General features: G+C 42.2%; 1 protein-coding gene across 2 annotated transcripts in view; it reads right to left on the minus strand.

The window, feature by feature from the left end:
* Positions 1-993, minus strand: part of adcy6a (adenylate cyclase 6a) — a 62,564-nt gene extending 61,571 nt beyond the window's left edge. The window contains exon 1 of one of the 2 annotated variants that reach the window (XM_057319604.1): positions 749-993. The gene's annotated coding sequence lies outside the window, so the exon portion shown is untranslated. Of the gene's footprint in view, positions 1-725 lie in introns of both variants that reach the window. The other variant, XM_057319605.1, reaches the window with a different exon arrangement.
* Between the last annotated feature and the right edge of the window lie 9,811 nt (positions 994-10,804).

Consider the following 10,804-nt stretch of genomic DNA (forward strand, 5'->3'; position numbering starts at 1 on the left):
TTCCTTACATAACTGTGTGTGCGAGCGCGAGTGTGCCTACCATATTTGCAGCAGTGACCGTGTCGAGGCTGTTACAGTAAAACAGTGTGCGGATACTTGTGCAACACAGCATGTCACACCCGACCGCCAAGTGTGGGCTATAGAGCCTCGGCGCCCCGTCCTTCACCCAAAGAGCTGAAATTATAGCGCGCTACAGGCCTTAAGCAAATTCCCTGGGTCCATATCTGCGGTGGACGTGTTATACGGAGCAGAAACACTTGACAAACACTCACAACTCGATCGTCAGATGGACATCTTCCCTTGCGCCTTAAGCATTATGCGTAACATCGCTTTACACCCGGCGACTCCCGTTTGCTTTATTATTTCCCGTTTTTAACGGTGCATTAGACCTACAGGCCAACATCAGCAGGGCAAGACATGGACTACATTGGACCGCTTCGTCTTCAGATAATAATAACAACTTAGGCAATGCCATAACAGCTGATCGGCAGGATTGAACTGGTGTGCATGGACAGAGGGTGTTGCGCTTGGCCAGTGGTTATTCGCCATGTCAAAACTCAGGGATAATGCTGCATTAAAGCCCAGATGAGGCTGAGATCAACGCCACGCGCACATTTACTCCTGACAAACGCCTTACATAAAAAGGTAACGTGCGATCATCAAATACCGTTTGTCCATCAAAAACCGTGTTAGTAAGCAGCCCTACATAAAACATGACTGATTACCTCAGAAAAAAGATCTGACTCACCGCGGATATCTCTCCATTGCAGAAGCTGAAGCGGCACCGTCTCGAGCGCACGGGATCGTTCTGTGTACTCGTTGTCGGTTAGGGGGATGTGCTGTTTGCAGGCATCGAGGACGTGGGGACAGGGCCACAGTCAGCGAACATCTCTCGCGCTTGTTCTCCCGTCGTTTCCCAGCCTCTCCCCCTTCATACAGAAGCCGTGCCAGTCTCCACGCGCCTCAACACTCCCCCTAAAGGCCTGCGAACATGCAGCGCTCCTCACTGAAGACTGCGTTCACCTGTTCATCCTCCTCCTCCTCTGAGAAAGAACCACACAGCTGGACGGGCAGCATAAAATCAGCCCATATGTATGTATGTATGTATCTACAGTATGTCTGTCTTTCTTTCTTTCTTTCTTTCTTTCTTTCTTTCTTTCTTTCTTTCTTTCTTTCTTTCTTTCTTTCTTTCTATCTATCTATCTATCTATCTATCTATCTATCTATCTATCTATCTATCTATCTATCTATCTATCTATCTATCTATCTATCTATCTATCTATCTATCTATCTATCTATCTATCTATCTCCCTCCCCTACGTCTCTGCGTTCGAAGCATCCTAAAATCAGACATCCACCCATAATAGTGTCAGTTATTTTATACAGTTTTAGTCAAATATATTTTTGGTAGTCAATAATCCTAACTCTTCATTTTCTTTGTCAGTTTTTCTTGTCGCTTTAATGCACTTTTCATATCACAATGGCATTTTTCAAAAATAGTACTACTGTAAGTTGTTCAACCTACACATCATGGTCACTTGTACAAGTTGCTATGGGGCATTACTGTAATGCATTCACAATTGTCTGCTGTTTCTTACATCGTCAATTGCTTATGTTATGTTGTTCAAAATAATATATTTAATAAATGTAACCCCTCTCCCAAAAAACCTAGACAGACCACCTTTCTATTAAGAAAGTCTTTTAATCTGCAATTCTACTGTCTTTTAATCTGCAAACACAGAAGAAGATATTTTGAAGAACATCGGTAGCCTAACCTAACAACATTGGATGCCACTGCCTTGTGGACTCGAGTCTCATGACTTGGACTTGACTTGGTATTTTTGTGATGATTTCAACTTGTTTTCTAGCCTGCTTAAATGCATTCAATGTATACAATATTTAAGATAATTGCTCTCTCAAACTAGCTAACGGTTGCTATCATGCTTATAATTCATGATCGCTTGCTCATTCTGTGCAATCCGAAGCACAGCATTACATTTTTAGTTGACAGTCATAACACATTTCTCGAACACAAGCTCTATATTTGTGCCTGTAACTATAGCTAACAGAACTAAAAGCTAACAGAAGGTATGATTGTAGAATGTAGTGTTTAAATTAGAAATTGTGTATACCACACACATAAATCCAAACGACATTTAAAGATATGTTTGTATTTTTTATAGATTGATTTTTATTTTGGAGGGCAGGGAGAGCAAACTGGTGCACAAGAGTTAGACAGACTGAAGGACAAAGAGTTAGAGAAAGGTAAGAAATAATGAAGAAAAGAGTGAACAAAAAAACACATTGCCATATGTACAGTATGTCAGAAAATATGTTCTTACTTTATACTCTTACAAAAATGATGTTCAAATATGGCAGTTTCAAAGTCAATGCATTATTTAACATGACAATTAATCCCAAAATAAAAATCCTAACATTATTTATTCACCTTCATGTTGTTCAATAACATTGTATATTTTGTTTTATGTTGTATACTGTACTTAAATTTTATTGGAAAGTTAATGTCAGGAACGATGAGGGAACAAGGACAGAGGACCCAAGCGCAGACAGCGGGTAAGGGGTAAACAAGGATTTTAATAATAAATACAAACACGAACCAAAACCCACGTGGGGGTAAAACAAAAGAACAGCAAGGTAAGAACAGGAAGGTTATACAGGAACATGGACCGACTACACTAAACTAGACAAGACTAAATACAACACTAGACAGGACTTCAAATAATAAATTAGAAGTACGTAGCAATACAAGACAAGTTGGGTCAAGGACATCACAAAATGATCCGGCACAAGATAGAAGACACAGGGGCATTAAGTAAGGGATAAAATCAAGAGGGTAACAGGTGAAGGGCATGAAACAATAAACGAGCAATAATGAGGAGACAGGAGGGTGGGAATAGAGACGAGACCGGAGAGAGTGTATGGAAAGCCATAAGGACAAAAAATACCTCTCTCCACATGAAACACGTGGGTCTGTCATGATCCTGGCGCTCCTCAAGGAGACAAACAAGACAAAACGGACTGTGACAGTAACAAAATCCTACAAAACATAACAAAAACAGTGTAAACACAAGAGTCCAAGGTGGGGAGCACAAGAGTCAAACTAAAGTCCACACAAGGGTACAACTGGGGAACAAATACACAAATGCCGGCTGCACCGGACTGGATGGCCGGCTGCACCGGACTGGATGACCCTCCAGGGTCGAGGCCGTCAGGTTTCCCTCCAGGGTCGAGGCCGCTGGTATCCCGTTCCCACCACAGATCACCGCCGGCTCTCCAGCCGGCATTCCAGTCCGGTGCAGCCGGCATCCAGTCCGGTGTTACAGCCAGTCTCACAGACCTTGTCCCGTCCGGTGTTACGGCCAGCAGTTCGCCCCTGCTCAGTGGGACACAAGACTCCCACTAAGACTAAGACTGTTCCTCCCAGGACTAAGACTGTTCCCCCCAGTCCAAAGCCCAGTGTACTGCCACCCTTGAACTCATGTCTATTGTCTTGTGCTCATTCGTACTACCTTGTCTGTCGTGCTGTTGCTTGTGAGTTTTTCATACTGCCTGTTTTTCGTGAAACTGCCCTGTTCAGATTGTTCCATACCCTGCCTGTCTGAGTTCCCTGCCTGGTTTTAGTTCTTTTAGTATTTACGACATTGTGTCATGTTTGTTATTTTGGTTCTTGTTATCGTAAGTCTTGTATATTGAGTACCCTTATTTTAACCCCCTCGTGGGAAGTGTTTATTTTGCAGTTTTGTATTTTAGTCTTGTCAGTGTTTTTCCCCATCGTGGGTGTTTTGTTTTATCCCCCTGTAATAAAATCTTGTCTTCCGTACCACCGCTGCCTTGCAATTGGGTTCTTCCTCTCTCTGTCACACCCCCCGGTCATGACAGATCCTGACAGTTAATAATTAATTTATAACAATAAATAATTTAATTTATACAATGTATCGTTTAATGAATTTGCATTCTGTTTGTGATAAAAAATGTTAGTATTCCTACTGGAAACCTTGAATTTTTCAAGACTAAAGAACAACAATTTTATAACTTCATTAAGACCTACATTCCATCTTCTACAGTATATTATAATATAAACCGAGTATACATTAATATTACAGTTATAGAGGTCAGACCCAAAATCAGCATGGTTAGAATAGCTGGTGTGTTTCATACAGCTATTATCTATAAGCAAGTGTGAAGTAAATTTCTACAACAGTGCCCTTAGTGAAAATAGTCAGAACTTCATCTCATTAAAAACACCATGAAGCCTTTCTGACATAAATTAATATAAATCTACTATTTGGGGGAAGATTTGATTTGGGGAAAGAGAACTAATGACTTGTTAAAGACTTGAAGCTTAAACTTGAGGACTTGGACTAGACTTGGACTTGATTGTCTTGACTCGGGACTTGCATGCAAAGACTTGAGACATACTTGTGACTTGCAAAGCAATGACTTGGTCCCACCTCTGGCCACTGCGCATTTCACAAAATATCTTCTTTTTGTGTTCTACAAAGGTTTTGAACAGCATGAATAACATGAGTTTTATTTTTCGGTTACAAAAATACACCAAAACATCCGAGAAATGTTTTCTTTTATACTGTATATTCTATACTATAACTGAGAAAAGTCTATTCTTGAATTGGGCACACCCAGAGTGATGTGTTTTTCCATATAATTGATGCAATAGGAACATTGCTGTGGGCAGTTTGGGTTCTTGTCATGAGTTAGCAGGTATAATAAATTTAAAGGTAACCTTTTTACGGTTAGTGTGTGCCATTCTTTGTGCTATAAACTGAATAAGGCCATTTCAAGCCAGAAAAACCAGTTTCTCAAAACCAAATTAACCCAACCAGGTTTTATAAGATCAATATATCCTAATGGAGTCCTATTATTTTTTGGCGCAAGAAGTACATTCCTTTTCTTGACAGGCAATTTATTATCAAAACAACTTGCATGCTTACAATACATAACTGACACTAGTTCTTCGAAAGCAATTATTACTCACGCCTTTTTTAAAGTGCTGTAATTTTTGCGTTGTATAGTCAACATCTAATGCGTGTCAAGTTATAAAGAGTAATAAACTGTAATAAACATGTAAAGAGTAAGAGTAGACATGTAAAGATTAATAAACTGTTTTTTGTCATGAGGTGCCATGTTAAACTTTCAGTGACCAGTATGAGAGAGTGAGAGCGATAACACCAGCTTTAACACACCTGCTCCCCATTCACACCGGAGACCTTGTAACACTAAAGAATCACATGACACCGGGGAGGGAAAAAATGGACCCAGTTTGGACATTTTCACTTTAACTTTTGTTGCCAGCGGTTTAGACATTAATGGCTGTGTGTTGAGTTATTTTGAGGGGACAGCAAATTTACACAGTTATACAAGCTGTACACTCACAACTTTACATTGTAGCAAAGTGTCATTTCTTCAGTGTTGTCACATGAAAAGATATAAAATATTTACAAAAATGTGAGGGGTGTACTCACTTCTGTGAGATAATGTACAGTATATATATATATACAGACAGACAGATAGATACACTGTATGAATATCAAATGTTATGTGCTGTTGTGTAGGCCCAAACATTATGTTTGCTAAACTAATACAACACAAAAAGACAAAGGCAACAGCTAGCACAACATTGAAAAGTGACCTGTTATAATGAGTTAAAGAGATAGTTCACCCCCCCAAAAAAAATTCTGTCATCATATACTCTCCTTTGAATTGTTCCAAATCTGTATAAATTTCTTTGTTCTGATGAACACAGACATTTACATTTAGTCATTTAGCAGACGCTTTTATCCACAGTGACTTACAGAGAGTTCAGGGAGCAATAAGCGATATGTCATACAGGAGCAATAATACAATAGGTGCTAATACAAAGTACTAGTTTCAACAAAAGCTAGACCACTACTTTGAGAGAAAGAGAGAGGGTTAGGTTTTTTTTCTTCTCATCTGTCTGTCAAGTATTCACAGAAGAGATGGGTTTTAAGTAGTTTTTTGAATGTTGTGAGAGATGTGGTTGACCGGACTGAGTTAGGAAGAATGTTCCACCAGGAAGGAGTTGTGAAGGAGAATGAGCGGGAAAGTGATTTACTGCCCTTATGAGAGAGATCAAAAGGAGTGTCACATGAGCCCTTTTGGGCTGTTGGAAGACAAGGCGTGCTGCTGAGTTCTGAACCAGCTGGAGTGGTTTGATAGCCTTTGCAGGAAGACCAGCAAGGAGAGCAGTAGTCTAACCTTGAGATTACCATGGCCTGGACAAGGAGTTGTGCTGCATGCTCAGTGAGATATGGTCTACCTTTCTAATGTTGAATAAGGCATATCGGCATGACCGCGTTGTCTTTGCAATGTGATCATTGAAGGACAGCTGTTCATCAAATATGACTCCGAGGTTCCTGGCTGTTTTGGAAGGAGTGATGGTATTGCCAAGTTGGATGGTGAGATCGTGTTGCACCGTGGGGTGTGCCGGAAACACGAGTAGTTCTGTCTTGGCAGGGTTCAGCTGGAGGTGATGCTCTTTCATTCAAGCTGAGATGTCTTCTAGGCAGGCTGTAATGCGAGCTGCTACAGTGGTATCGTCTGGGTGAAACGAGATGTAGATCTGGGTGTCATCAGAATAACAGTGATACGAGAAGCCGTGCGCCTGTATCATGGGTCCCAAGGATGTCGTGTAGATGGAAAAAAGCAGCGGTCCAAGCACCGATCCCTGAGGGACCCCAGTGATCATGTGGTGATCAGTGGACAGCGAGCCCCTCCATGACACCCTGAAGGATCTGCCGGAGAGGTAGGATTTGAACCAGCGGAGAGGAGTGCCTGAGATTCCTAGACATGTCAGGGTTGCTAGCAGTATCTGGTGATTGACAGTGTCAAATGCTGCAGATATGTCTAGCAGAATCAGGACCGAGGATTTAGATTCCCCTTGGCTAGCTGCAGTGCTTATGTGACCGATAGCAGGGCAGTCTCAGTGGAGTGGTTTGTTTTGAAGCCAGACTGCTTGTCATCCAGTAGTTTGTTCTGGCATAGGTAGGAAGACACCTGGTTGAAAACTGCCCTCTCAAGTGTTTTTGCAATAAATGGGAGGAGAGAGACAGGTCTGTGACTGTCGGTAGTAGAGGGGTCAAATGTGGGTTTCTTAAGTAGGGGCGTGACCTGGGCCTGTTTGAATGTGGATGGAAAAGTGCCGGTGAGCAGGGAGATGTTGATGATGTGTGTGAGTGCAGGTGTGAGTGTGCTGGATATGGCCTGAAGGAGATGGGAGGGGATTGGGCCAAGGGGACAGGTGGTGGGGTGGCTGGAGAGAAGTCTGGTGACTTCAGTGTCAGTCAGTGGGGCGAAAGAGGAGAGTTCAATGTAGAAGTGAGGGTATTGTGTACCGAGGTCTGGGGTGCTGAGAATTGTTTGCTGATGGATGATGTTTTCTCAGTGAAAAATACAGTGAAGTCCTCCGCAGTCTAAGATGAAGTGGGTGGGGGAGAAGGGGGGCAAAGAAGAGAGTTAAATGAGAAATATATTTAGAAGAATACTTATAACCAAACATGATGAGTTTTCCAAGACACCACAATATTGCACAGGCTATGTTTGTAATAAACCATTGAGATTGAAATGGTTTAAAATTCTGAAGAATGTGTTTATTGGGTTTTATGTACTAAAGGAATAGTTAACAGTTGTTGGACCCTATTAACTACCATAGTAGGAAAGATTACTTGATTTATTTTTTGTTCTGTTGAACACTAAAAATGATATTTTGAAGAATGTAAGAAAGCAAATAGTTCTGGGGCACTTTCGACTACTGTGGCGAGTCGCCCATTGCGCAATCAGCGTCGTCAAGGAAACAAAGTAAGCAACACGACACACCTGCCAGTTATCAGCACCTGAAGCGCATCACCTGCTCTATTTAGGGAGCGTGGAAAGAGGCACAGGCTGAGTTTCGTCTCCACAATGCATGATCGCTAACGTGTTGAACCTTTTCTCTCTCATGCAGAAGCCAGCGGCTGACGACCGTCATAAAAGAGACACGCCACACCACCAATCTGCACATATCTACTCACCCCGGAATATATCACTGAAGAGTCACATCCAGCTTATTGAACTTTCCCCACTGGCTGCTGCACTCTTCACGATTCAACTTTGTAAATAAAGCACCCTCCGGGGCTTGTTATTGCAGATCTTTGTACGTGTTGTTACTTTGCTCGCCACAACTTCCATTGCAATTTTTCCTACTATGGTAGTCAATGGGGTCCAAGAAATATCTTTCTCTGTGTTTAACCAAACAAAGACATTTACACGGGTTTGGAACAACTAGAGAGTCAGTAATTCATGAAAGAATTTTAGTTTTTCGGTAAACTATCCCTTTAATACATAAAACCCAATAAACACATTCTTAAGAATTTAAATCCATTTGAATCTCAATGGTATAAATATTGACCGTTCCAAAATGGCGAACACGTCAACATGTCTAGAGTGATTGTCATGCCTAGAGTTCACATGCCGAGTTAACTTCCTTTCTGTGTTTGCTGTCTGGTGTGATCGGTCTGGCTAGTGGGTAATAATATATCTATTTATGTTTTATTTTATTTATATTAATACTAATTAATATTATTATTTTATTATATAATAACTGTATTAAATAAACAGTTTGTTAAATTTGATTGTATATGAATTTTATTAAATAAACAATCGTTGACTTGGTCATGTAACGTTGTCACATTTAAATTTAGCCAAGTAATAGTTCTTCTACTGGTAACCCAAAATAATATTAGATTAGATTCAACTTTATTGTCATTGCACATGTACAAGGCAACGAAATGTGACCTCTGCATTTAACCCATCCAGAGAGTAGTGAACACACGCACAGCAAGTGGTGAACACACGTACACCCGGAGCAGTGGGCAGCTATCACTGCAGCTGCCTGGGGAGCAAGTAGGGGTAAGGTGCCTTGCTCAAGGGCACCTCAGTTGTTACCCGCCAGCCCTGGGAATCGAACCGGCAACCTTCTGGTCATGAGTCCGACTCTCTAACCATTAGGCCACAACTGCCCTTTTTGGCTTTGGCTATTGGCTTTTAACTTAGTAGCCAATGTAATTGACTTATTTCTTTTGCTTGTTATCAGAAATATAATATAAATAAATGTATAATTATGAAAAAAAGACAACCTACAGCATATCAGGGAATATGGGTCTTATTCAAAAATAGAAAAAAAACATAAAACAAAAAGAACTGAATACAATTTTATTTACAGTATGTTTACTATTTTGTTGATTCTCTTGGGGAGAACAGTCTTTGGCCCTGGGAGTCTCCCAGGGACCGGCTGGAAAGGGCTGGACGCCGGCTGGAAGGCCGGCTGGAAAGGGCTGGACGCCGGCTGGAAGGCCGGCTGGAAAGGGCTGGACGCCGGCTGGAAGGCCGGCTGGACATGGCTTGACGCCGGCTGGAAGGCCGGCTGGACATGGCTTGATGCCGGCTGGAAGGCCGGCTGGATCACCGGACTGGACGCCGGCTGGATCACCGGACTGGACGCCGGCTGGATCACCGGACTGGACGCCGGCTGGATCACCGGACTGGACGCCGGCTGGATCAACGGACTGGATCCAGGGCTGGATCAACGGACTGGACCCAGGGCTGGACACAGGGCTGGACACAAGACTGGACATCGGCCTGGACACATGACTAGACAAAAGACTGGACACAAGACTGGACACAGGACTGGACGCCGGCTGCACCGGACTGGACGCCGGCTTGATCGCCGGCTGCACCGGACTGGACTCGACACTGGACACCGGACTGGGCATCGGCTGCACCGGACTGGACACCGGCTGCACCGGACTGGACGCCGGCTGCACCGGACTACAGCCTGAAAGAAGGTCAAAAGAATGTTTGATACGTTCATTTGTTACGGGTGGATTAATTCATTAGTTTTTTTCAGAATAGCTCCTAATTTGCAGCGCGCCGAGTTAACCACGCCTACTTATTTACATTCCGCGGAATACATGGAATAGAAAAATCTCTTACGGTTGACATTTTATTCCGCGGTAACAGAATATTCCGTCATTCCGCCCAGCCCTAGCTTCAACAATTTGTAAATCCGTTTCTATGCCACTAGCGGCATCCGCCATTTTCGCTCAACTTGATCTGTAGCGGGCGGCAGCAGAGCGCAGAGGATGATGGGAATTGTAGTTCCCGCTTCCCTCAACTCGCTCCATTCGGCTGAAAAAACTACACTTTGCCTGGAAGATCTATCGTCATGCGACCACGATAGTATCGAAAAAAATGCTATCGCGATACTTCGATATTTACAATACCGTTACATACCTACTTAAAACCCATCTCTTCTGTGAATACTTGACAGACAAATGAAAAAAAAAACTAACCCTCTCTCTTTCTCTCAACAGGTATTGGTCTAGCTTTTGTTGAAACCAGTAACTTTGTATTAGCACCTATTGTATTATTGCTCCTGTACGACATATCGGTTATTGCTTCCTAAACTCCTTGTAAGTCGCTTTGGATAAAAGCGTCTGCTAAATGACTAAATGTAAATGTATATTGCATTTCTGTCAATAGATCCTTCTAAAAATCCCACATTGCTCCTTTAAGTGTACCGGAATGAGAAAGATTAAGAACCCCTGCCTGGAAGGTCATGGATTGGGTTAAATTATCTTTAAAGCACATTAAAACTCAGTTTGGACTCTTTATCTCCAGTTTTTTGCCATGGTTTCATTATTTGGCATAAGAAATTTTAGAAATGAGCAAAAACAGGTGAAAGATGAAGCATATTTCTATTCAGCAGGTG

This window comes from Triplophysa rosa, linkage group LG21 (assembly GCF_024868665.1).
Source record: "Triplophysa rosa linkage group LG21, Trosa_1v2, whole genome shotgun sequence".
Taxonomy (NCBI): Eukaryota; Metazoa; Chordata; class Actinopteri; order Cypriniformes; family Nemacheilidae; genus Triplophysa; species Triplophysa rosa.